The sequence below is a fragment of the Rhineura floridana genome, chromosome 10 (assembly GCF_030035675.1).
Source record: "Rhineura floridana isolate rRhiFlo1 chromosome 10, rRhiFlo1.hap2, whole genome shotgun sequence".
Taxonomy (NCBI): Eukaryota; Metazoa; Chordata; class Lepidosauria; order Squamata; family Rhineuridae; genus Rhineura; species Rhineura floridana.
Window position 1 is genome coordinate 83,192,013 of NC_084489.1, and position 25,842 is coordinate 83,217,854.

General features: G+C 45.7%; 1 pseudogene; it reads left to right on the forward strand.

The window, feature by feature from the left end:
* The first annotated feature begins 23,994 nt into the window (after nt 1–23,994).
* Nucleotides 23,995–24,928, forward strand: LOC133364831 (keratin, type II cytoskeletal 8-like; annotated as a pseudogene).
* Nucleotides 24,929–25,842: the final 914 nt, after the last annotated feature.

Here is a 25,842-nt window from a genome sequence, read left to right on the forward strand (position 1 = left end):
ATGTACAACAGAAATCTTTTTGGTACCTCATATCAGAGATGGGGAACCTGTGGCCTTCCAGATGTTGCTGGTTTCCAACTCCCATCATTCCTCCAGAACTTTGGCCATGCTGATTGGGATTTGGATCCAGCCAGATCTGGAGGGACACAATTTGAGGAAAGGCAATGTCTCAAGTTCAATTCCTGGCATCTCCAGGGAATGCTGTGAAAGACTCATGCTCTGAAACTGGGAAAAATTAAAAATTAAATAATTAAAAAAATAGATACTTTAAGGGAGCAATCCTAAGCTTCCAGGAAGAGCAGCTGGAGGCTGTAGGATAACGAGGGCTTCAATCTCTACTGAGACTTTTTAATTGCTCTAATGTTTTAATGGGATTGTTTTCTTGCCAATTTTAAATATGGATGTTTACATTGTTAATGTTTGTGTAAACTGCTTTTTACAGTAAACTGCTTCGTAGCCCATTTCTGCATTAAGTGGTGGTAATAATAATAATAATAATAATAATAATAATTTTAAAAAGAGGGGGGAGTGGAAAACCCATAATGGGGTCCTGGATGTGGTGGTGGCTACACTCCGGATCGCCCTTTGCTAGGAAGGTAGGATTGCTTTCCCCATGGAATACTTTCCACTACGTAGTGGTACTGATTCCAGTATTCCAGCTATTTTAAATTTCGTAAGTGAAAACAGAGCCCATGTATATATCAAATTAGAAATATGTCCCAAGGGCCTTGCAGAAGGTGAGAGGTTAAGAGAGCTATGTGAACATCCCACTTGCCCCCCCAGCCCAATTTTTAATTGAGTCTCAGTGCTAACTTCGCTGGGTAGGAGATGAATATTCACGGCATCTCCGCTTCCCAAAATTACATCTGCCTACAGTTCATCTCAGCTGCCTGGAGCAACTTTTGAGGGAGATGGATTATGAACTACCAAATGTCTTCTCCAATTGATAGTACTGGTCGGAGAAACTGTGGTCCCTGTGGTGATTTGAGATTTCTGATACTGAAGTCAGTTGGACCCTCAGACGGCTTTACTGCCCCCCGCAAATCCCCTTGGGAGCTGAATATCAGTTGGAAGAAACTGAGATCACTATGCAACATCTATTTATCTATATATTCTCAATTTATACTCTGTCTTTCAAGCCCTGATGGAGACTCGTACCATTTGAAATTGGTTTATTGGGGAGCGTCAGGAATCACACATAACCAATTCAAGTAATCAATAAGGCTACAATCAATAGTTTGATTGTAGTACTGATTGTAATCAGTAAGGCTACAATCGTATGCATATCTACCTGGGAGTAAGCCTTGTTGAACTTAATGGAACTTCCTTCTGAGTAGAAATGCATAGGGCTAGACGGTGAAGCAAGTCATGGCTACAACATTGATCATGCTCCACTAATGTTCCCCAGCATTTCCAGCCGGATCTTGCACACGTTTACTTGAAAGTAAGTTCCACTGAGTTTAGTGGGACTTGCACTCAGGGAAATGTGTATAGCAGGAGTCAGAGGCCTTTTTAGCTTAAGAGCCACATACTCTTCTGTGCAACATTCTGGAGGCCACATGCCAGTGGTGGGAGGAGCCAGAGGCAAAAGTGGGTGGAGCAATGAATGTAAATGTTACCTTTATGCAATAGGCTAGTTTCTACATACACTCACTCACACTCTTCTCTGTCCTTCATCCAAACAAGGAAGAGTCATTATTTGAGGTCACACACACATTCCAGCCAGGCAGAGACAGTCAAGGAGGGTGCGAATTTGGGTCAGGGCGTGGCATGGACTGGGGAGAGAGGGTGTGGGTGTGGTGGGAAGGTCCCAAGCGTCACCTGGTGAGGCCTGGAGGGTTGCATTTGGCCTCCAAGCCTCCAGTCTCTATCTCCTTCCCACAGTATATAGTATTGCTGCCTTAAGAGCACGTGACATTCACTACAGTGGCTTACCTGTCCTAGCGGCCTTCCTCAGCAAGAGAGCTTGGGAAGTGCAGTTGCAGGAAGAGAGTCAAGAGATCTTCTCAGCAGAAAACCACCAAAGAACAGGATTCCTCACAAAACAACAAATGTTGTGTCTTCTTTAGGGAACAGCTGAGCTGACGTCAAAGCAGTTTAGGTTCAGTTTGTGCCTTGACAACCCAAAGGCACCAACATGGCATCTTCCAGATGTTGCTGACTACAACTATCATCCCTGATAATTGGCCTTGATGGCTGGGGCTCATGGATGTTGGAGGCCAATGACACAGAGGGCCAGAACTTCCCCATCTTCCTCTAATTAACCATACAATACAATACGGTGACCAGTACAGAATCAGTGCAACATGTTCTGCCTGTCCAGCAGGCACATAAGAAAGCACTTTCTGTACCCAGTGAAGTTCCAGGTCATCTTCACAGACAGCACCACATAGAGCGCATTATAGTCATCTAGTTTGGATGTACATAGTGTGCACATGATGAAGGCTAGGTCTTCCTTCTCTAGGTGTATATACACCTAGGGGAACACAAGGGGAACTATGATTGCGTCATGATGACCCAGACAGTATATCTGACCAGGAGAAAAACATGTCCTGTGAACCAGCTGGTGACGTCCCTGCCTCCTCAGATGTGCATGGCTCCTTGCATGTTCCAGCACCAGAGAAGCCTGTGATGCCAGCTCCTCTCTGACCTGAAGAGGTTGCATTACTGTCTTCAGACTCTGAGGACTCCAGTTTGGAGGCCCTACTGGAACTCTGGCCTCCCTCAGGCTGCCGGAATCCACAGCTCCTAAAACCATCTGGATTAAAAGAAATGCTCCACTCATCGGGTGTGGGTTACTGAAAGTAAACTGAAGGCCTACTTAAGGCTCAGTTGGGGTTTGCTGGCTGTTGGTCCAAGCCTAACTTGTCTGACTCAAGAGGACATATCCACACTGTGCGTTGAAAGGACTCTTGCACCAATTTTAACAGTCAAAAGAATCCTGGGGACTGTAGTTTGCTAAAGATGCTGGAAATGATAGCTCTGTGAGGGATGAACTACAGTTCCCAGGATTCCTAGGGGGAAGCCATGACTGTTAAAGTGTTATAAATGTGCTTTAAGTGTATAGTGCGGATGATGTGACTCCAGCCTGGGCTCCAATCGGAACTATGCAGGGTGGCTAGCCTATTTGCTTCCTTGCCTTTTGCAGCATAAATTCTACTTTGCCTCACTTTGCCTTGCTGGAATCTGCTTTTTTTTTTTTTTTAGATTTTATGAATTGCATGTGTTTTTAATCTATGATTCTTATTTTAAATTTCTCTATTTTGTTTTAAATTGAAGAGTTTTACATTTTACTGATGGTATGTGCTTTTATTTATAATTCTTGTTTTAAATTTCTGTATGTTTTGGTGTGGGGAGGATGTGGTCAGCTGATGCAATCCTGGCCCACCCCTCAGTGCAGGCGAGGGACTCATTTGAACATTGTTCAATCAACGGAGCAGGAAACTGGAGATGTTCAAGGATGTGTGAATCAGCTTTTAGTTCAGGTCACTCAGAGACAGAGCTCTTGCTAGCCCACGCCTGCCTGTTCCATCCCTCCCAGCCATTAGGCTTTGCTTTCCGTGTTTGTGCCTAGCTCTGTTGCTCAAATCCATCTCCCCTCCTCCCCTCCATTATAGCTCCTTTGGTTTTCCTTCTTTATATGTGTGGCACGGATATGTGAAATCCAGGAATTAACACAGTGCTTTCTCTTCCACTTCTAATCTTCTTCTCAGTTCCTCCCCCCACTCCACGTCCAGCGTAGACATTTTGTTGTTATGTCCCTTTAAGTCGATTATGACTTATGGCAACCGTATGAATCAGCGACCTCCAACAGCATCTGTCATGAACCACCCCGTCCAGACCTTGTAAGTTCAGGTCTGTGGCTTTCTTTATGGAATCAATCCATCTCTTGTTTGGCCTTCCTCTTTTTCTACTCCCTGCTGTTTTCCCCACATTATTGTCTTTTCTAGTGAATCATGTCTTCTCATTATGTGTCCACGGTATGATGACCTCAGTTTCATCATTTTAGCTTCTAGTGAAAGTTCTGGTTTAATTTGTTCTAACACCCAATTATTGGTCTTTTTCACAGTCCATGGTATGCGCAAATCTCTCCTCCAACACCACATTTCAAATGAGTTGATTTTTTTCTTATCCGCTTTTTTCACTGTCCAACTTTCACATCCATACATAGAGATCGGGAATACCATGGTCTGAATGATCCTGACTTTAGTGTTCAGTGATCCATCTTTGCATTTGAGGACCTTTTCTAGCAGGGCTGGCTCCAGAGAGTGGCCAGGTCAGGCCCTGGCTAAGGGCCCCTGAAGGTCCCCTCCTCCCTTCCACGATCTGTGGCAGCATCGGCTCCTGACCCTGTCACGGATCATGAGGGGGAGCTCCCAGGCACACCCTCTACTGTTCCGCAGGCCTGCAATGCCCACCTGCATGCCCCACCTACCTCTCCCTTGACGTAAATGATGGTTGCACTGTGGGCGCAAGCCTGCCATCAACTAAGATGGCGGCTGAGGTTTCCCTAAGGGGTTGATGCCCCTGTCGCCATTTTGGTTGATGGCAGGGATGCGCAAGCATAGCACGCATGAGTGCCATTAACCAAGATGGTGGCAGAGGCATCTGCCCCTTACAGAAGCCTCAGCCACCATCTTGGCTGATGGCAGGCAGGCACGCACACACAATGTGGGCAGCATTCACCAAGGGAAAGGTAGGTAGGTGGAACGTGCATGTGTGAGTGCATGTGCTGGGCCCCGGAGTGGGCTGGTGCTCAAGGGCCCCGGCATGCCTGGCGCTGGCCCTGTTTTCTAGTTCTCTCTTAGCTGCCCTCCCCAGTCCTAGCCTTTAAACATTATTTTGTTTTATTTTACTTTTTAATCAGAGCCTTAACAACCAGGTGCCTCATTTGACAGCAAGATGCTTCCACCGGGTGGGTGACCCAGAGGCCTCAATTGCTGAAAACATGAACTTGTTGAAGACAAAACCGAAGAGGGCGAATCCATGGAGTCGGGCACCATAATTGGCTTTTAGCTTAGCATCTGCTTGTTGAAAGTCAGACCTTTTGGAGGCTTTTCAGAAACTGAGCACCTGTTTGTTTGGGGGAAAAAGAGAGAGGGATGCAGATTGCTTAATGAAGGGTGAATGCACTGTGGGTCAGAGAGACCCAGGCTGCACTGTGATGTGCAAATCCCTACACACACACACACAGACACATGCACACACAACCCAGCTCTGTTTGTTTTCTGTGAACTATTACAGATTCCCAGGTCTGTTCAATGATGGAAAATGAGGAGTCATTCTGGCTGCTTTCAGCAGGGCTGGGAGCACCCAAACTCACTGGGTACCAGAGTTTAAGAAAAATATGTGCAAATTTGAATGGGTTTAGAGAAGGGCAATGAAGATGATTATAGCATACAAGCCTCCCTCCAGCTCTAATTTTCTTTTTAAAAAACCCCAAATATTTAACAATGTTTATTGTGGTGTAGTGGTTAAGGTGCTGGACTATGATCTGGGAGACCAGGGTTCAAATCCCTACACAGCCATGAAGCTCACTGGGTGACCTTGGGCCAGTCACTGCCTCTCAGCCTCAGAGGGAGGCAATGGTAAACCACCACTGAATACCACTTACCATGAAAACCCTATTCATAGGGTCTCCATAAGTTGGGATCAACTTGAAGGCAGTCCATTTCATTTTTTTCCATATACCACTTGATCATTAAAACCTCTAAGCAGTTTGCATAACATATATATATATATATATATATATATATATATATATATATATATATATATATTAAAATTACTAATAAAATCAGATGTTAAAAAACAAGTTAGCCTATTTTTTCCCCCAAAATCCACACTTAAACTATACATTATAAAATAAAACTATGTCTTAGAATATATTTTACATGTCTGGGGGAGGCACTTGCCTAATATCAATGGGCAGGGAGTTCCACAGGAACAGAGGAAGCTGCCTTATACTGAGTCAGACCATTGGCTGATCTAGCTCAGCATCGTCTATGGTAACTGGCAGTGGCTCTCCTTTGTTTCCGAGGGGACTAAACCTGTGGCCTTTTGCATGCAAAGCTACCACTGAGTTCCTGCTCTTCCCCACAAAGTGTAGGTGCTGCCACACTGAAGGATCAATTCCTTACACGTTCAGAAAGAATGTCAAGCAGCACTTGTAAAAAAAAAGTGTCCATTCTGCTAGTCAAGTGATCCTTCAAGTAGGCTGGTCCCAAGCTGTCAAGGGCTTGAAGTACCAGCAGTAACACCTTGAATTTGGCCCAGGAACAAATGTGTCCAACTGTTCCCTATCGAGCCTGGCCATGCTGTTAATCCAACAGTGCTCCAGGTGAGACACAGTGCTCCAGGTGAGGGGTGCATACTGCAGTTCAATAGAAGGGCTACTTCACTGGACTGGCATCTTCACCAGCAGTCAGCAAGCTCCTAAGACCATTTGTGATTCCTTCTGGAGGGAAGACCCTGGAACCAGGGACAGACTAAATCCCACCTTGTTTTAATCTCACTGTTGATCATTCATGGGTCCATTCTCATCATCATCCCTGGTGGATTTCTATCCTACTTTTTGCTGCCACTATTCCTCACAGCTGGTGTGACCGTGACCAAGTGGTGGTTGTACTAATGAAAGCAGCTTTGCTCACGGAAAGACACTTCACACCAGCTGTTGTTCCCCTGACAAAGGCCTAAATACACACAGGCTGAAACGCGTTGGGCTTGGATTATAAATGAAACATATTTTTCTAGCATTTTGGGGTCCCCCCTTTCTTTTTCTCATCATAAATACCAAAAAACATCACATCAAGCCGGCATAAAAGCATCACTGGCATAAAACCAATTTACAATTACCAGCTGAAAAATAATATAATTAGCCTCTTGCACACCACTGAATTCCTGGGAGTATCAGAGGTCTTAATCTGACACTGAAAATGTTTCCCTAGTTGTATTATACCTTGGTTCACATGTTCATTGTAAGTCACCTTCGGAGCCAATCTTTTTTAAAAATATATGTGTTATTTCCCCCAAAACAAGCATACAATACACTGTGAATGCCAAAGTACTTGAAAAACAATAACAAGAACACGTTTACCCTCCTCCCCTAAACAATTCCAGGTATTATATCAAATTTTGTTTTCTGTTTCATAAATCATCGTAAAGGTCAAGCCATAAATGACCTGGAGCCAATCTTGAACTAAAAAGCAGGGTCTTTGGATGAGGGCTGTGCATTGGCTCTCTGTGTACCCCAAATAACAAGGAAGGGCCATAGGTCAGTGGTAGGGCATTTGCGTTGCATGCAGTAAGTCCCAGGTTCAATCCCTGGCATCTCCAGGTAGGGCTGGGAGGGAGTCTTGCCTGCAACCCTGGAGAGCCGCTGCCAGTCAGTGTAGACAATACTGAGCTAGATGGACCAATGGTCTGACTCTGTATAAGGCAGCTGCCTATGTTCCTAATCAGGATGATTCAGGACAGAGTCTCATGCTCCTAAGTCAGATTCTGCCATTGCCAAGGCGGATCAAGCTGGGAAGTCTCCAACCCTCCAAGTAGCTGTGGTTTCCCCAAAAAGATAAATGCACATCATCTCCCCAATTCTTTTTGGATTTCACAAATCACATTTAGATCCAAATAACAAATTGATGTGGAAGAAGACAGACTGAGTGGATCTGAAATAGACCGAACTGCTTCCAAACCCTACAGATGCAAGGCAAATCTTGTGGTTGCTGAACATCCCTTTCTGGGAGTAAGTGAATACAGATTTAGTTTTGCAAAGCGCTATGTCTTCCAGTATCTTCCCTCTCCGCTCCCCGCAATCTTGGTTCAAGTTACATTTGGCGCTTTTACGCGCTCGGGCCATATGGCCCTTTGCCCAACTAGCTGCTTTGGTTTAATTTTTGTCCCTGGTGTTATAAGCCTCTGAGTCCTTGACTGAAGAAAAAAATAAATAAACCAGCTTCCATTTTTAGATTGTTTGCTATCAGGTAGACCCCTCTGGGTGCAAAGATGCAATATAATGGAATCGGTTTTTAATTCACTGAAAACAACAGAATAGAGCCTCCAGAGGAGCTCTGCTTACAATCCAGTCCATGCCTCAGTTCCCAGGTTTACCATTTTCTATGTTTACTTGCTTGTTCTTTCTTTCAGAAAAGGATCCTTGGCTTGTTTTAACACACACAAAAGAGACTAATACAAACTGGTGTCAAAATACTCCTGACAAGTATCATCCAGATTTATTTTTATGTATTGAATAGATTTTTAACCCACTTTTTAGGAGCAATGTCTCACAAGGTGGAAAATGTAGTATATGATAACAATGCCAACACAGTTCAAAACTTTAAAACCTCCCGAACCCTGAAAATTAGTGAGCCCAGTATGGTCATAGACATACAAAGCAAACGGACTACAAAAGCTCTACCATGTCAGCAGCCCATTTCAAATTATTCCTTAATGGCCATGTAAAATGTATAGGTATGAGACTTGTCTGTTTCCACTCGGAAGCAAATTCCACAGATTTGAGGCCACCACCAAGGCGGCCCTGTTTTGTTGGTACTGTCTACTGTATTACTTTACAGGGATGGGGCTGATCAGCTGCTGATCAAGACTAATGTGAAGTCCTGCTGAGTGGCTTGAATCCACTGTGCAGCCCTGCTTGAACTCAAGAGGCACTGCAAAGGAAAAAATCTGATGTTCCAGTGATGCCAGGTAGCTGGCAGGTGGACGGCCCTGCCCACTTCTCAAAATGGTCTGCAAAAGGTGTGGGAGCTCAGGATCTAGCTTGCTGGCCACATCCTATCCTTCACCCCTGATCTACAGCTTGCCCATCCCTTTGACTACCCTAAATGAAATAACTCTTTGTAATAAGAAAACAGCGCAAATGCACATTGTATTACCAGGGTTGGGCTTTCCTTTTTACAAAATCTGAATTTAGTTTATTTATTTTTAAAAAAGAAAATACTGCAGAGTATACATAACATTTTATTGCTCTCCTTTTAACCACTAAAACAGGATGTGCAACACAGATGTAGTAAAGGTTTGTTCAGAAGTTGCCTAACAGTTGCTAGGCATTTGGGGGGATGAAAGCGGGGAGGTTATAGTATGAAAAGATTGCAGACAAACTGCCCTTGCAGTTTGAATAAGCAGAGACACACACACACACAATTGCTACAGGGCAATAACACGAGTAATGCTAAACGGAACAAACATGACAGATATTATTTCAGCTCTGATGACCGCAGCAAGTTATCAACGCTGCTCCTACCGATGACAATTACTGCAGATGCCAGGCTCCCCATTTCTAACAGACAGGTGGTGTCCAATTCTAATCTCTGTTACACATCGAAAAGGCATATTAAAAAGATGACTTCCCCTTCCAAACAAACAAACAAACAAACAAAGCCTCCGGTGGGAATTAATGAAGAAAACCCCATTTCAGGTCTTGTTTTCTCAGTCATCACTTCCCATTTTCACAACTCACTTTGTTCACAGGGAAGGATCTCTAAATCAGGAGTGTGGAATCTCAGGCCCTTCAAACTCTCTGCGGCCCTTGGAACCCTATGCAGCCCTTGGAACTCTCGCCAGCCCATGCCCCATACCAGCCCTGCTCTCCACCTGTGACAACGCCTCTTGCTTGCCTCGATGTAATAATGGAGAGAGAGAAGATGTGTGTATTTGTGTCCAGAAACCTCTAGCTTTCATGTGATCTGTATGCCATATACTGGGCAACGGTAACAGTCGCATCTGTTGCTCCACCCACTTTCACCACTGTCCCCACCTACTTTTTGCCTTTGGACACATGCCACTATTAGCTCTGGTCCCTCCCACCGCCAGCAAGGAGTCGCCGGAAGATTGCCCATGATGGATGGCACTCGTGATGGAAAAGGTCCCCTATCCCTGTTTTTAAGGATTGGTTAGGGTCCCTGTACTGCTTGAGGAAGGGCAACCCAAACCAACCCTTTAAAGCAGAGGTGAGGAGCTTTTTGCAGCCTGAGGGCCACATTCTCTCACAGGCAACTTCCCAGGGGCTGATGCTGGCTGTTTCACAGGTCCGGCTTCCTTGTGAAGAATGAGAAGTGGAGGAAGCCAGCGCAGAAGCTGAGCGAGGAGAGGACTGACCAGACATTCACATGGTGACAGTCTGTAAAATGGGCTCAGTTCCTCTTCAAGCAACAGGGTGCCCTTGAAACCTCACCAGGCTTCTCTCTGTTATACCTGATGCCGGTGGCACAAGCAGAGGTGCCGGGGAATACTTTGAAGTGCAGGGATGTCCTCATGCTAGCCTTCCTGGCCTCATCCCCAAGGAGAGTCAGCTGTTTGATTCACGATCACACCCCCCCCAATAGTGCAGCCCCAGAGTAGCCGTACATATACCATATAGTACCCACTTCAGTAGGAGCAACATGACTGCAATCCTATGCATAGGATCCCAGGGGTGGAGTGGAGTGCAGCTTATTTCTGACTGCATAGGTTCAACATTGGAAAACACACTGAGTTTTAACCAATGATCTTCCACCAGATGAAAAGCAACCCTTTTGCTTTTGATCAGAGATGGAAACAATCTCACAAAGACGTGCTAACATTCAAACGGCTGGTAGTAGGAATCCCATCAAAGAAATGGAAAGAAGTGTCCGGCCTCTGCTTGATTGTTTTCCTTATCCTCTGAATTCCTCTGTGCTAACCTGTGACAAACTTGAAAGCCTCCTTATCAGCTCATTCACTTACCGAAGCAAGGGGGGGCATCAATTACCCTGGCCCTCCAGCAGATGACAGCCATTACTCCTACCCTGAAAAAAGTCCTGGAGCTGTGCGGCACCCCTGGGTGAAAGAGGCCCTCTGCCATTTCATGTGCATTGTTAGCATGGTAATGTGGCACTCTGAACCCAAAAACTGCCTACTTCTCTGCTGTCATCTGCAACCCGCTCCATTTAACTGGAGGTGCCAGGGATTGAACCTGGGATATTTTGCATGTACATAAGAATCCCACCTTCCCCCGCAGTTGAACAGAAACCCAAGGGTGGGGGTGGGGGCAAATGAGATCCACAGTTGGCTTCATGGCACATCAGTGTTGCCTATGAATTCTGTTGATTCTCTTCCTCTCCTCATCTTTTCTTCTATACTAGGCCACAAACCACCAGGAAATTGTCCTGAACAATCCCCCTGAAAAGGAATAGGCTTCTGCACATCTGGTACATGTGCTCGGGAAACCGAAGAGTATAATTGAGCCTGAATCCTGAAAAGACAGAGGTGTTATGTGCCTCATGTCCTGGAGCTGGGATGATGACCTGTTCTGGATGGGGTTGCACTCCCTTGGAAGGAACAGGTCTGTGGCTTAGGGGTGATCCTGGATTCAACGCTGTCACTGGAGACTCAGGTGGCCTTGGTAGGTAGGACTAGGATAGCCTTGTTTCAGCTCTGGCTACTGCCCCTTTTTGGACAGGGATGACTTGGCCACTGTACTCTATGCTCTGGTAACTTCCAGATGTGATCATTGCAATATGCTCCACATGGAGGTCAGCTGGTACAGCACAGTGGGGAGGAGAGCCTGGCTGGGAGTCCAGAGTCCGTGAGTTCAAATCCCCGCTCGTGTCTCCTGGGTGTCAAGGGCCAGCTAAAGATCACCCCCACAGTGAGTGGCTCAGGGGTTACGTGCCCTGCCACCTGTGCAGCCGTAGGCAAGCGGCATAGTCCCAAGGAGCCCAGTTGCCCCCCAGCTGGCAGTTGTGGACAAGGAAGGGGTGGCTTGTGCAGCTGTGGCAAGCTGAGCAGGCCCTAGCCAGCTGGGGAGGACTAGCCTCAGAGGGAGGCAATGGTAAACCCCCTCTGAGTACCGCTTACCATGAAATCCCTATTCATAGGGCCGCCATATGTCAGGATCAACTTGAAGGCAGTCCATTTCCATGGAGATACCCTTGAAGGTGCCTTGGAAACTTCAACTGGCCCAAAATGCAGCAGCCAGATTACTGGCTGGGGTTAGATCTCATATGACCCCTCTTTTAAAACAGCTGCATTGGTTGCTAGTTCATTTCTGGGCCCAATTCAAGATGCTCATGTTAATGTTTAAAGCCCTAAATGACTTATGCCCCAAATATCTGAGAGACCATCTCCTTCCCTACAGACCCTCTAGGATGTTGAGAGCAGGAGAAGGGCCACTCTTGGTAGTTTCACCGCTATCAGAAGCCTAGGGGTGGTGGTGGCTCAGGAGAAGGCATTCTCTGTGGCAGCCCCTAAGTTGTGGAACTCCCTTCCCCACATCTGCAAGAGCATCTTGCATCTGTGCAGTTTTTGGTGAATGCTGAAGACACACCTCTTTCCCCTGGCCTTTGACACCTACGATGTATATTTTTAGGATCCACCTTATTTTTGTGGTGTTTGTGATTTTAAGCTGTTTTGAATTGTTTTAAGGATGTATTTTAAACTGGTGTAACCTGCCCTGAGGACTCAGGGTGAAGGGCAGGAGATAAATTAAAACCATCATTGTTTTATTGTGGACTCTGCACTGTTCCCGCATGCAGGTTTTGCTCAGCATAAATCCGAACGAGATAAATCTGGATTCTTTACTCTCCAGCTTGTTTTCGAGTTTCCGACATCCAGCGATACCTCCCAAATGTAAATGTTCATCATTATCCTTCTATAGAGCATTGTCAAACTCCACAGTTACGATTCTCCCCAATCTGCCTAAGACGTCCATGTTAAGGTTGTGAAGAGAAGACAATGGAAGGCAGTTGATTACACAGACAATGCAGATTTACTGCCGGGTCTCACAAAGGCAACAACTTTGTGGAGCACTTCAACAGGGCATCCATCACAGACAGCCTCCCGTGAGATGGAAATGAAACAGCTGGTTGTAATAATCACCTTTTGCAATCTCTTGCCTATTGCCATAGGCATTAAGTTTTAATGTTCAGCTCCATTTATAAAAAGTTCCTATTTTTTTTAAAAAAATAAAAAATACAGTGTTTGAAATTCCCCCAGAGATTAGGTTTTATTGTTCCTCTACAGCAGGGCTCAGAATCCTTTAAAAAATATGGCTATTAACTCGGGCACTTCCCCAGACCCAACAGGATTTGTAAACTATTTTTAAGTGGAGGAGGATAATGGAACTGCGACAAAGAGCTGAGAAAGCATTAGAGTGGGGGTTGCCAAAAAGGTGCCCATGGGCTCACATGGGCCAGCAGAGGTACTTCCTGGGTTCCACAGAGTCCTTTTACCCCCTCCCTGAAATTAGGCTTGAAAGAAGCATTCTGTTGCAGCCAATACAATAGATTGCGGTGCATGTTTGATTGTGCTGTGTGTGTGTGTGTTGCCCACAACAGTTCCTCCAGTTTGCAAATGTGCCCAAAGAGGCTGGCAAGCACAGGGTTAGAGCCTGGAGCAGGAACAGAAAAACATCAGACTGAAGGCTGCATGAAGCCCTGTCTGGCTCACCAAGTCCTCTCTTGCACTTATATGTGTGGTGATGAGTGGCTTATGTACGTGTGTGGTTTGTGTGGGAGTGGCCATGCTCATTTTGGCCATGCCCACAGTACTGGCATGTAGTCCCCCCTATGTCGACATGAGGGTTGGGCAAGAAGGAATGAGGCCCTTGGACTAAAAAAGGTTCTCCGCCCCTTGGCTTATACACACGTAACCCAAACCTTTCCCCCCATCCCTCCCCTCCAACAAAAATCATTCATTATCTCAAAATCATGACAGTAGGCCAGGTGGTGGCCAATGGACCAGTGGAGGGCAGAAGGATGTCACAAAGCCAGCTGACTGGCTGGTGGCAGTGGAGGCAGGACTTTGGCTGTGAAACTAAGAGCCCATGCATGCTCAGGAATGGGAGACCACCACCTCAGTATGTAATCTTGGGATTGTTGTTGATCGCAAGCTGAATATGAGCCAACAGTGCAATGTGGCTGCAAAAAAGGCAAATGCTATTTTAGGCTGCATTAACAGAAGTATAGTTTCCAAATCGCGTGAAGTATTGGTTCCCCTCTATTCGGCACTGGTTAGGCCTCATCTTGAGTACTGCATCCAGTTCTGGACACCGCACTTTAAGAAGGATTCAGACAAACTGGAACAGGTTCAAAGAAGGGTAATGAGGATGATCAGGGGACTGGAAACAAAGCCTTATGAGGACAGACTGAAAGAACTGGGCATGTTTAATCTTGAGAAGAGAAGACTGAGGGGAGATAGGATAGCACTCTTCAAGTTCTTGAAAGGTTGCCACACAGAGGAAGGTCAGAGTCTCTTCTCGATCATCCCGGAGTGCAGGACTCGGAATAATGGGCTCAAGTTGCAGGATGCCAGATTTTGGCTGAACATCAGGAAAAACCTCCTAACTGTTAACATGGTATGACAATGGAACCAATGACCTAGGGAAGTGGTTGGCACTGGAGGCAGCTGGACAGCCACCTGTCGGGTATGCTTTAATTTGGATTCCTGCATTGAGAAGTGGGTTGGACTTGATGGCCTTATAGGACCCTTCCAATTCTATGATTCTATCAGGAGGGGGGGCTGCATGAATGGCACTCAATAACAAAGTCTACCTGGAAGTATAAAACTCACTCATGAAGGGGGAGAAAGTAACGCTTGAAGTCTTCTCTGATGCAATGGTGGCTGCTGGCTCCATGTCAGTGGGGCAACTTCAGCACATTGGACAGCTCCCTGAAAGTATGGACTAAAACCTGGAGTGGATTCCACTCCTGCATTGACATGGAGCCACCAGCCGCCACTGCTCTGATTTCTTGTCAAGAGAGACTTTTTCCACAGAGGAGCAAGCTCTGCCGTCCCCTCTGTCTGTTCTCAGTCGATAAGACTTCAGCCTTTGCCTCCCTGGTGCTCCGCAGCCCGGATGGGGTGACTGGGGCTGGTGTGAGCTGTAGTCTAAAATACCTGGAGGGTGCCAGGTTGGTGAAAGCTGATATAGACTGGCATGGGCTGTACCATCTGCCTTTGCACGCAAATGTAATTGTCATAACAGAGAGTCTTAATGTTCTTAATACTGGGATTAATGTGGTTTTCCCAGGTTGAAAAAATGATTGTTCCTTGAGCAATACAAACTGCCATGGGTAAACAACATGTAAATCCAGGTCTTTTCATGCGGGTAGCCAACAGGGCCCCTGTAGGTGCCAGTGTGTCTGCCATCCCCTCATAGGCCACCCGCAACAGGTGTTAGCAAATATCCCCTCAAAATCCACAACACACAAGAGAATGTTTGCTCTTCCTGCTCAGTTCTTATTTGCATACCCTCAGCCTCTCCCACATTGGATACACCACTCTTAGACATGTCCGCATTTCATTGGATGCCAGCATTGGATGCTCACCCTAGCTTCTGTCTGTGAGTGAGCACACCGGAGGCTAATATGGGTGCCTTTCCCCCCATTGATGCGATAGCTGATGGGAGGGCACGCATGCAGTCTTTTGTGGCCCTGACTCTTTTCCTGCTGTTTCAGATGTGACAGTTGCGCCATTTTGTTTTTCTTGCTAGCTCCACGGCAGCTGTTTTTCAACTGGCGCCCATGGCATTTTCTCAAAATTCCAAACGTGCCCACTGGCCCAAAAGGTTGCTGACCCTCTGCTAATAAGACACTGACTGGTTGCACCCTGGACAACTTCTTGAAAGTTCGGACTAAAACTCGGAGTGGATTCCACTGCCCCACTGTCAGGGAGCCACCAGCCATTACTGCTGTGAGACAAGATGAGCCCTGTGCAAAGTCAAACACACTCCCAGCGATTTCACCGTCAGGGAATTTAGTGGATTAATTTCAAATAAGGTGCCAAGCAGTGAAGCTTTATATTTGTTATTAGATACAAGCCCTTACTATGAGTTTATTGATTTGGCTTCTGTAATATAGTAGCTCCTCTTGTTCATCTTGTGAAAGGTATCTTCTTTCATATTTTCAAATTTACTGGAGATTCCATGGGTAGGGGAGGGGGAGGGGTGGGGGAGAAATTCAGTTCTTCATGCCGACTTTGCACTTCCTGAAACACAGTTATACAGCCACTCTTGTGGCTGTATAATCCTTTTGAAATTGGCACCTCTCTGAATTTTGCAATGCCGTTCTCTAGCTAGAAAAGGCATACAAATCCTTATTGTAGGAAAGCGTGTGTCAAAAAATGCTTGTATTAGTGAGAATTGTGTTACCAAATCATTATATTAGGGAAATTGCTTGCAAAAATGTCTCTATTAGGCAAAATTGCCAACAAAAAATATGTATATAAGGAGAAATGTGACAAGTTTTTGTGAGGACTTTTTTTTAAAAAAATGCAAACGGATGTAGAATTGTAGAGAACCAAAGAACTGAATTTAAGACTTCAAAAATGAGAAACTAAGACAAGCTGATATGGAACATTCACCCGTACATACAAGTAATGGTAACAAAAATAGTGAAAGGAAGAAGCCAGGTGTTCTGAGACATTAACAGGCATCTGAACCTTATACATGGAGGCTGTTTGGTGGACAACCAGGTCTGGAAGCCAGAAGATACACTACAACTTATATTCTCATCAAGGAACTTCTGGAACCTCTGAGTGTCTAGGAATGCTGTACAAAAGGCACTGCTTTTAAATCAAGGAGAAAGATTCTGCAAAGCTATTTCAACAACCCAAGACTGGGAACAGAATGTTCATTCCTTGGTAGAAACATTAAAAAGCCATTTCTAGATTATTTGCTCAACTGAGAAATGCTCTATAGTGCGACGACGTTACAACAAGAGCTCTTGGGAACCTGAGTGTGTGAACTTGCCACCCCCATGTCCCATGAAACACACCTCCTTGCGAGGAGGGGGATCTTTTGCTAGGGATAAGAACAAGCGCTTTGCCCTGAAATGTGCCTAAATGGTGTATATATATTTAACCCAAGAAATGCAGGTCCAAACCAAAATAATGCAAAACTTGATTTTATTGAGAGAAAGAATAGAAGAGCATTGCAGAATTACTTGGGTGCGTGGCAGCATTAATCATTAATATCCTAACCCATTCATAACTTTAAACGAAAGAGATCAAAGGACACTATTGCTATAAATAGTGAAAGGTAAAAAAGATTACCTCTCCTAGGCCCTGAGTGGGCAATTGAATACAGCTGCAGCTATGTGGAGGAGCTCTGATCCAAAACCAGGAAGGAATCTCTTGGTCTCAAGGTTTTGCACCCAGACCCTCTCCCCGGTTCTGTCCCTGGAGCCCTTCGATGTGTTCCTGGAGAGCATAGGACACGTGTTGGAGCTCTGGTCTCCCTGGCCCCCCTTCTTCTTCTTCTCTCTCTAGATTCAAGCCTTGTTTTAAAAGACTTTTTCCTCTCTCCCCTTTGCAGGAGGGGTTTGGGAATCTGCTGGTTTTGTGTGTGTCTGCGTGCAAGTGTCTTACTGACCCTGAAAAACTAAGGCTCCTTCTAACGAACAATGGGATTCAGTGTGGTGCCTAAGGGAAGCCTGCCAAGGAGAAGATAGCATTTATGCAGTAGCTTTAGTTAATTTTGTATCTCAACAGCTGTCCTTGTTCTTTGCACAACACCTCTGGAATGCATAAGGAGTCACATAAGAAGAGGTGTGGGGTGGGAACTGTAGTTCAGCGGGCTCCAGGGCCTTGCCGTATTGTAACAACGGTCGCCATTTGTGATGTTTTGGAATGAGAAGGACCAAGAAGATGGAATGCCTTGTGCATTGTTTTCTGCATTATAGGGAAATAAATTACACCATTAACCAAAAAAGGGAGAGAGAAATCATTTCGAGCAGGAACTGTCCACCGGGAAGGGCACATACAAGATTCATAGTAGAGGCACCCATCCCACTTAACCAATTAGCAAAGGCAGACCGTGCAGAGCTTGGAAAAGTTACTTTTTTGAACTACAACTCCCATGAGCCCCAGCCAGCATGGCCACTGGATTGGGCTGATGGGAGTTGTAGTTCAAAAAAAGTAACTTTTCCAAGCTCTGGAACAGCAATATGTCTACAACTCAAGGCTCCACTGAACACACGGCATATGGATGGTATGCTGATATCAGCATTTTCAATTTTATTTTAAATGTGCCCACTGTTATGTAGAAAAGGCAGGCGCACTTTAGCAAATCAACTCAAGTCAAAAAGAAAAAGTGATGCCTTGGCCAGTCATCTCCGCTCTCCAACATACTCTGTGCTGATAAAGATACTATCCACCAATATTTTTGCCTACACAATGGTGACAGGATTTTGTTGGATATTTTCTCATTTCTATGGGTTGCAAAGTGCCTTGAGTACAGAAAGACAGAAAAGCAGTATACAAATCAGCAATAGAATGAAATCGGTGGTGGTGGGCGGACATAACGCACAGGAGTTTTGCAAAAGAACTAGGAAGGAACATGCCTCATGCAGAGTCAGACCACTGGTCCATCTATTGTATTGTCTACACTGACTGGCTGCGGGACTCCAGGATTTCAGACAGGGAGTCTCTATCCCAGCCCTACCTGGAGATGCCGGGGATTGAACCTGGGACCTTCTGCATGCAAGGCAGATGCTCCACCACTGAGCTATGGCTCTTCCCCAAAGTTTTCAGCTTTACAAAAGGTGGGGCTGCAAATATTTGGAACCTGTGATGAAGAATATCCAGGAGCCCAGGCAAAAGCAGCAGCTAAAGCAGGAGCTACAACCCCACTGGCCAGCTACTTAGCAGAGGGAACGGGGAGGGGCATGGCTTGGAAAAGTTACTTTTTTGAACTACAACTCCCATCAGCCCCAGCATGCTGGCTGGGGCTGATGGGAGTTGTAGTTCAAAAAAGTAACTTTTCCAAGCTCTGGTTTCGTCACTCAAACATTCTTTCTCTCTGCCAAGCAACTGTCCGCCTATTAATAAAAGGGTTCAAAGATGTTGGAAAGGCCTGGAAAGGAGCTTGTTAATGTTCACCTCGAAGGAGATGCTGAACGCACTTAGATGCCTCCCCGAAACTGGGAGCCAGTGTCGGCTCTAGATTTAAAACTTCCCTGAGGCAAAACATCTTTCCTGGGCTGTCCTCCCATGGTGAGATGACCTCCTCTCATTGCAGTAGATCCAAGGTCATAAGAACATCAGAAGAGCCTGCTGGATCAGGGCAGTGGCCCATCCAGTCCAGGGTCCTGTTCTCACAGTGGCCAACCAGGTGCCTCCAGAAAGCCCACAAGCAGGACCTGAGTGCAAGAGCAACTCTCCCCACTTGTGATCGTCAACAACTGATATTCAGAGGCATATTGCTTCTGACACAGGATAGCCATCATGACTAGTAAGCACTGGTAGCCTTATCCTCCTCAAAATATCTTCTTTTAAAACCATCCAAGTCGCTGGCCATCAAGTTGGTCACTGGGCCCTTTAATCAGGGTGTGGGCCCACAGCAGATGCTTAATCATGCTGAGCCTTGACGCCGGCCCTGGAGGGTTCACAATTACGGGGAGACTAAGCACATTCAGACAAACATGGTTAGAAGATGCCTTTAGATCTTCTTGCACAATGGGGGAAGATTGAGGATGGCATCAGGGGGACAATGGGGTTGGGCTGGCCCCCACGTGCCCACTAGCTCTACCCACTTTATACCCACATGTATTTGAACAATGCAGAGCTGAAGTCTTCCTCAGAATATGTGACCTTATTTTTGACATTAAAGAACAAAACATCAAGTGAGAGATGAGCTGTGGTTTTTTTTTGGCTTTACCTCATATTCCATTTTGCTGGTCCCACAAGGCTCCTCACCTGTATAGTAATTTGATTGCCTCAACCTTTTGCTTGCCAAAAGGGAAAGATCATCCCCCTCCTCCCCTCGCCCCTTTCCATCCATGACATCTGATGGGTGATGTATCATGACATGTATTTCCATGTGCTTTGCACTTTGGCTCTGTGATATGACAAGAGTTGAACCCAGTCCTTCACCTATTATAACTTGTTTTAACTAAGATGTGCCTTCAAAGTCTTATACTTTGATGTTAAATGGATATCCAGCAACTTCTTTCATGGGGATACATATTTCTGTTTTTCTGTTTCTGCAATGATGGCCAAGGCCACCTAGAATGCATTTTATTACTTGTAGGGTGCAAGATATGAATAAATAGCATATATTCTGCTGTCTGAAGTCTGACTCCAAAAGAGAAATTTTCTGGTACCTCCCAAGACTCAAGTATCTTCTTCATCTCATCCATCCTCTGCCTGCATCGGACCACTGCTGTTGATAACCTGTGAGCTTAGGTGAACTAAAGTTCGACATACAAGGACTCTATGTAGACAAGGAGAAAGGGCGAAAGCAAGAACCCTCGACCCTGTGCATTCACTGGCAAGGGGGCCAGCCTTGCTGGTATCACTCTCATTCCCCTTTGCAGGTCTCACAAGGGTCCTTGCCTGTATAGTGAATTGATTGCCTCAACCTTTTGCTTGCCAAAAAGGAAAGATCATCCCCCTCCTCCCCTCACCCCATTGATGGCCGGTGTGTTTTATGGGGCTAGAGCAAAATGGGTGCCACTGTAACCAATTTAGCATCAGCAACAAAATGTCTGGGTTTTTTTTAATAAGGTTATGCAGTTCTCCTTGCGCATCTCAATATGAATGTAAAATGTGACTGGGCCAAAAGATGTGGGGAAAGGGTAGCTGAAGAGACATTTGATGAGGGTGCTTTCCTCACAGATGGAAGTTTTCCATTTCGCAGGGTCATCTTTGCACAACTCTGGCTCCATTTCAGTAACAACAATACTCCCAGGCTACGTAGAAGAGAGGCATTTTTAGAAAATTGTAACCCCCTTTTAATTTCCCCCTGGAGTTTTGAAAGGGGAGCTTCAACAGGATGTTTGCCATTGTGCAAATATTCAGCTGATGAAACAATAGTGAAAAGAGCCAGTAATGCACAGTGATTAGAGTTTTGGATTAGGAGCTTGCAAACCAAGATTCAAATCGTAACTCAGCAATGAAGCCTACTGGGGGACCTTTGGCCAGTCACTGTCTCTCAGCCTAATCTACCTCACAGGCAAAGATGTCAGAGAATTCCATTGGAAGCAGAGACGGAGCCGCAATTGCCACAATTCACAAGTTCATCTGAGGTCAGGGACAGAAATCACACAAGCTAATACAAGCGGGATCCACAATCGTTGCCTTTTTTCTCTGCAAACATTATGTAAATAACGACATTATTTTCTGCATTGGTTTTGAGGTTTCCCTTCTATTGAAATTAATTACATAGAGTTGTCGCCAACGAACTTTTACTCAGAGTTAAGGACTGGATCCGTTGGATCGATACGGGTATGAAAGCAATCTGTCAACCTAATAAACTGGTAGCGATTTGATTGATTGATTTCATTCTTTGTCAGCTAGTTGCTGCTTTTAACAGTCCATTTTTGTCCCCCTCAGAGAAAATATTGATATTAATATCAATATTTGAAAAGGAAATATCAATATATTTAAAGGAAAGGTTGATAAAAATAATATTTTAGACAGATTTTTTTAAAAAAATCAATTTCCAAAAAGGGCCGCGGAAAATCACTGCATAAAAATCTGATCCGTTATGATAGCGAATAAGCTAATTAATGGAAAATCCAATTTGGGTGGAATTCCAGCACATCCCTTCCCAGGGTAGACCCACTGAAATGAATAGCCCCAAGTTACTCATGCTTATTCATTTCAATGGGTCTACTCTGAATAAGAGTTAGTTGACTACAACCCATTATTAATTATGTTTTGGCCATAGTGGATAAACAACATAGGTTTTAGGAGAAGCTGAACTGTAATGGAATGTAAACAGTGCTGATTGCAACAAACATAGGCTGGGATGGAGGCCATTTCCTCCTTATATCCCTATTCCCAGGGTTGGGGTGAGGCCAAACTGGGGAGAGGGAGAGCCACGTACGCCACTCTGAGCTCCTTGGAGAAAAGGTGGGATCTACAGGTAATAATAAATAAATAAAAAGAGGAAGAGGAAGGTGGGTCCTCTATAACCGATGAAAGCAAAATCTAGCAGAATCCAAAATGTAGCAGAATCCAAAGCACTTCATTTCTTGTACTACCCTAGCAAGCATACTTGAAAGCGCCCAGTGATGTTCACCCACAGATGGCAGATTTTAGCAAGATTTTCAAACTGGATGAGCACGGATATCCTTGAAGAGGCATGGCCGATTTTAGAATTGTGTCATGCAACAGGGGTGAGTTGAGCAGCAGCTAATTCTGGCACTCCATCCAGGCTGTCCTGTCCTTTGCATGCCACTTTGTCCTGTGCATTTTGCATGCCTTTTGCCTTCACACTGTTTGCATGGCACACATTTTTTAAGTGCACTGTTTGCATGGCGCACACACCTTTTGACGTAAAATGCACACTTTCCAACGCATTCATCAATATGATGCACATTTTGCATGCGTCTTTTAGGTAAAATCTGTATTTCCCCTCTTTTTTGTGTGAAAGGCACGGCAAAATCTGAAGAACCGCATCACCTGACGGGGAGTTGCATTCTGATAAACACGCAAGTTTAGGAGTGTTGTGTTGGGTCAGTCTGCTGAGAAAAGTGGCTCAAAGGAATCCTTCCCCCACCCCTATAAGGCCCTGGCATAGATTGCCGTGTAACATTGGCTGAACCTGAAGAGTTACCACCAACGAGCATTTGTAGAAGACAGAGCAGGGAAACGATGGGAGTGTGATGGTGAGGGCCAATGTCATCTGGACTCTCTGGGATACCGGAGTAAGGAGAGAGAAAGTGGCCGTCCTAGGGGTAGGGAACCTCAGTCCTGGGGCCCAAATGTGGCCCTCCAGGACTAACCAGCCCTCAGGACTCTAGCCAGGGCACATCATAGCCTCTTCAGTCCTGCTTTGAACCCTCCTTCAGTATTTTGGCTGGACAGTGGCCTTGTACTCTGAGAATGCCCCTCGATGGCCTGGACGGAGGATGGAGAGGGGTGTCTGAGTAGAAACTGGCCTGCTGCATAAAGGCAAGGTTTACATTTGTTGCTCCACCCACTTTTGCCCTTGGCCTTGCCCACCACGGGCATCTGCCTCCGCCTCCCAAAGGTTGCCCCTATAGGAATACAGCCTGCGGTTAAAAAAAAAAGGTTCCCCACACCCAGGGTTACATAATGGCCTCATGGGCCAAATTGAGCGCCTGTGCTGGACTGAATCTGGCCTGCGGGCCGGAGGTTCCCCACCCCTGCTCTAAAAGGACTAAGGCTAGGTTACCTGAAGGCTGCTTCCTCCTCCCATATATACCCGCCTAGACCCAAAGATAAGCTTCAAAGGGCCTTCTGTTGCTTTCCCTGCCAAATGAGGTGAAACCGACTAAGGAGAAGGCCTTTTCAGTGTTGGCACCCCTATTGTGTCTACTTTATGGTCTTTTGGGCACCAGGTGAAGACCTTTTTAATTTCCTGGATTTTTAAAAGCACATAGTCAAGTGCTTTTTAGACCTTGAACACATTGTAGTTTAATTCTGTTATTTTAACTGGTGCTTACCTTTATATTCCATTTTTTAAGTATATTGCCCAGAGAACTTACTATTAATGGGTGGTAAAACAAATACTGTCGATAAAAAACAACACCACAGTAACCTTTCAATAGGCAGTGGGGAAAAACACACAAACAGAGACGACACACACGAACACACCTCGTAGACTATTAAGCACATGCCATAAAAAGCATGCAAACCTGTTGTGAGCTAAAATAAGACTTTTCTCCAAAGGAGGTTTGTGTTACTTGCCAAATGGAATGATCTCAGCCAGATCCAGTGATACATTGCCTCTAGAAAAAAGAGTCACAACACCCTCACAAAGGGCTTTGCATGTGCATTCCCAGTTGTGTAGCAAATGACACTGATTGGCAGTTTGAAAAATACAAAGCATGAAGTGCACTTCTAGGGACCTTCCAACTGTAGCAAAACCATGTTAACAATGAATTAAGAGAATGGGAGTGCCTGATGGGTTCCACGCACAAATTCCACGCAAGCCATTCACAGAGCAGAAATGGTCTGGGCTTTCAGAAAGGGTCAGAGTTCATAGAATCATAGAGTCATAGAATAGTAGAGTTGGAAGGGGCCTTGTCTCCCGTAGAGAGGGCGAAAAAAAACCCCTAAAGTAACATGATGAAGAAATCCTCCTTCCGAACCACTTCTTCAGGTCCCGTCCGCACCTTCAGTAGCCGCTCCTATACGGCGGGCCCCGTCACCGCCTCTCGAGTCAGCACCTCTTACGCCTCCTCCGGCTATGGGGGCAGCAGGTTTGGAGGCGGCGGCAGCACCAGCAGCTTCCGAGGGTCCTCCGTCGGCGGCGGCATGGGGGGGCATCACGGCCGTCAGTGTGAACAAGAGCCTGCTGGCGCCGCTCAACTTGGAGATCGACCCCACCATCCAGCAAGTGAGGACCAAAGAAAAAGAGGAGATCAAGACTCTCAACAACAAGTTCGCCAACTTGATTGACAAGGTTCGCTTCCTAGAGCAGCAGAATAAAATGCTGGATACCAAATGGAGTCTCCTGCAGAATCAGAAAACCACCCGAAGCAACATGGACAGTATGTTTGAGGCCTACATCAACAACCTGTGCCGGCAGCTGGACTGCTTGGGGCAGGAGAGAGCAAGGCTGGATGCTGAGTTGGCCAACATGCAAGGCCTTGTAGAAGAATTCAAGACTAAGTATGAAGATGAAATCAACCATCGTACTGAGAAGGAGAATGATTTTGTCCTTTTGAAGAAGGATGTGGATGAGGCCTACATGAACAAGATTGAGCTGGAGTCCCGTCTGGAATGCCTGACTGACGAGATCAACATCCTGAGGCAGCTGTATGATGAGGAGCTGCATGTAATGCAGTCTCAGATCAATGACACTTCTGTGGTCTTGTCCATGGATAACAACCGCAGCCTGGACTTGGATGGCATCATTGCTGAGGTCAAAGCACAGTATGAAGACATTGCTGCCAAGAGCCGGGCTGAAGCAGAGAGCATGTACCAGATCAAGGTGAGCCACCACCCCCTGCACACATGCACCTGGTTTACTACTGGGTGATGAGGGCTGGGCTGGGTTGGTGAGAGTCGCCACTCATTCTTCGTTTTACATTTAAATAGTACATTTTAATGTGTACTATTAATATTTATTGATGTATTTTGCTGCTATTTTGATTATTTTTGTTTGATTCCATTGTATTATTGTATTTATATATTCTCTGATTGTTTTATTATTATGTACACCGCCCAGAGAGCCCTTGGGCTTAGGGCGGTATATAAATTAAATAAATAAATAAATCAAGTCCAGCCCCCTTGCAGCTGACCCCGGCAGCTGGAAATCAACAGCTTAGAATAGTAGAGCTGGAAGGGGCCTATAAGGCCATCAAGTCCAACCCCCTGCTCAAGGCAGGAATCCAAATCAAAGCATTCCCGACAGATGGCTGTCCAGCTGCCTCTTGAATGCCTCCAGTGTCGGAGAGCCCACTACCTCTATAGGTCATTGGTTCCATTGTCGTATGGCTCTAACAGTTAGGAAGTTTTTCCTGATGTCCAGTCGAAATCTGGCTTCCTGCAACCTGAGCCCATTATTCCGTGTCCTGCTTGGGTGCCTCAGTTGTGGCCCATGTGGCCTCTTGAAGAATTTCCTGCCCGTTTATAGTGGGAAGTGCAGGGGCTGCCACCCTTCAAGGCACTGGGTAGGGTAGATTTGCTCACATGCCAATACTCACAGGTTTAGCTCATGCTAAGGTTTTCATTGGGTGGTGGCCATCAAGAAGGAGGGACATAGCCAGTACTGTAGTGGCAAATTCAGAAGTGCAGGGTCCCTTCATGATAGTCACAGCCACACCACTTCCCTCCTTTTTTGCTGCTGGATTGAGAATGAGATCCTTGTTAATGCCTTCTGTCACAACAACAGACACCCCTAGGAGCCAATAAGTGTGAAAGGGGAGAGTGTTAGCTACTGAAAAGAGTCTT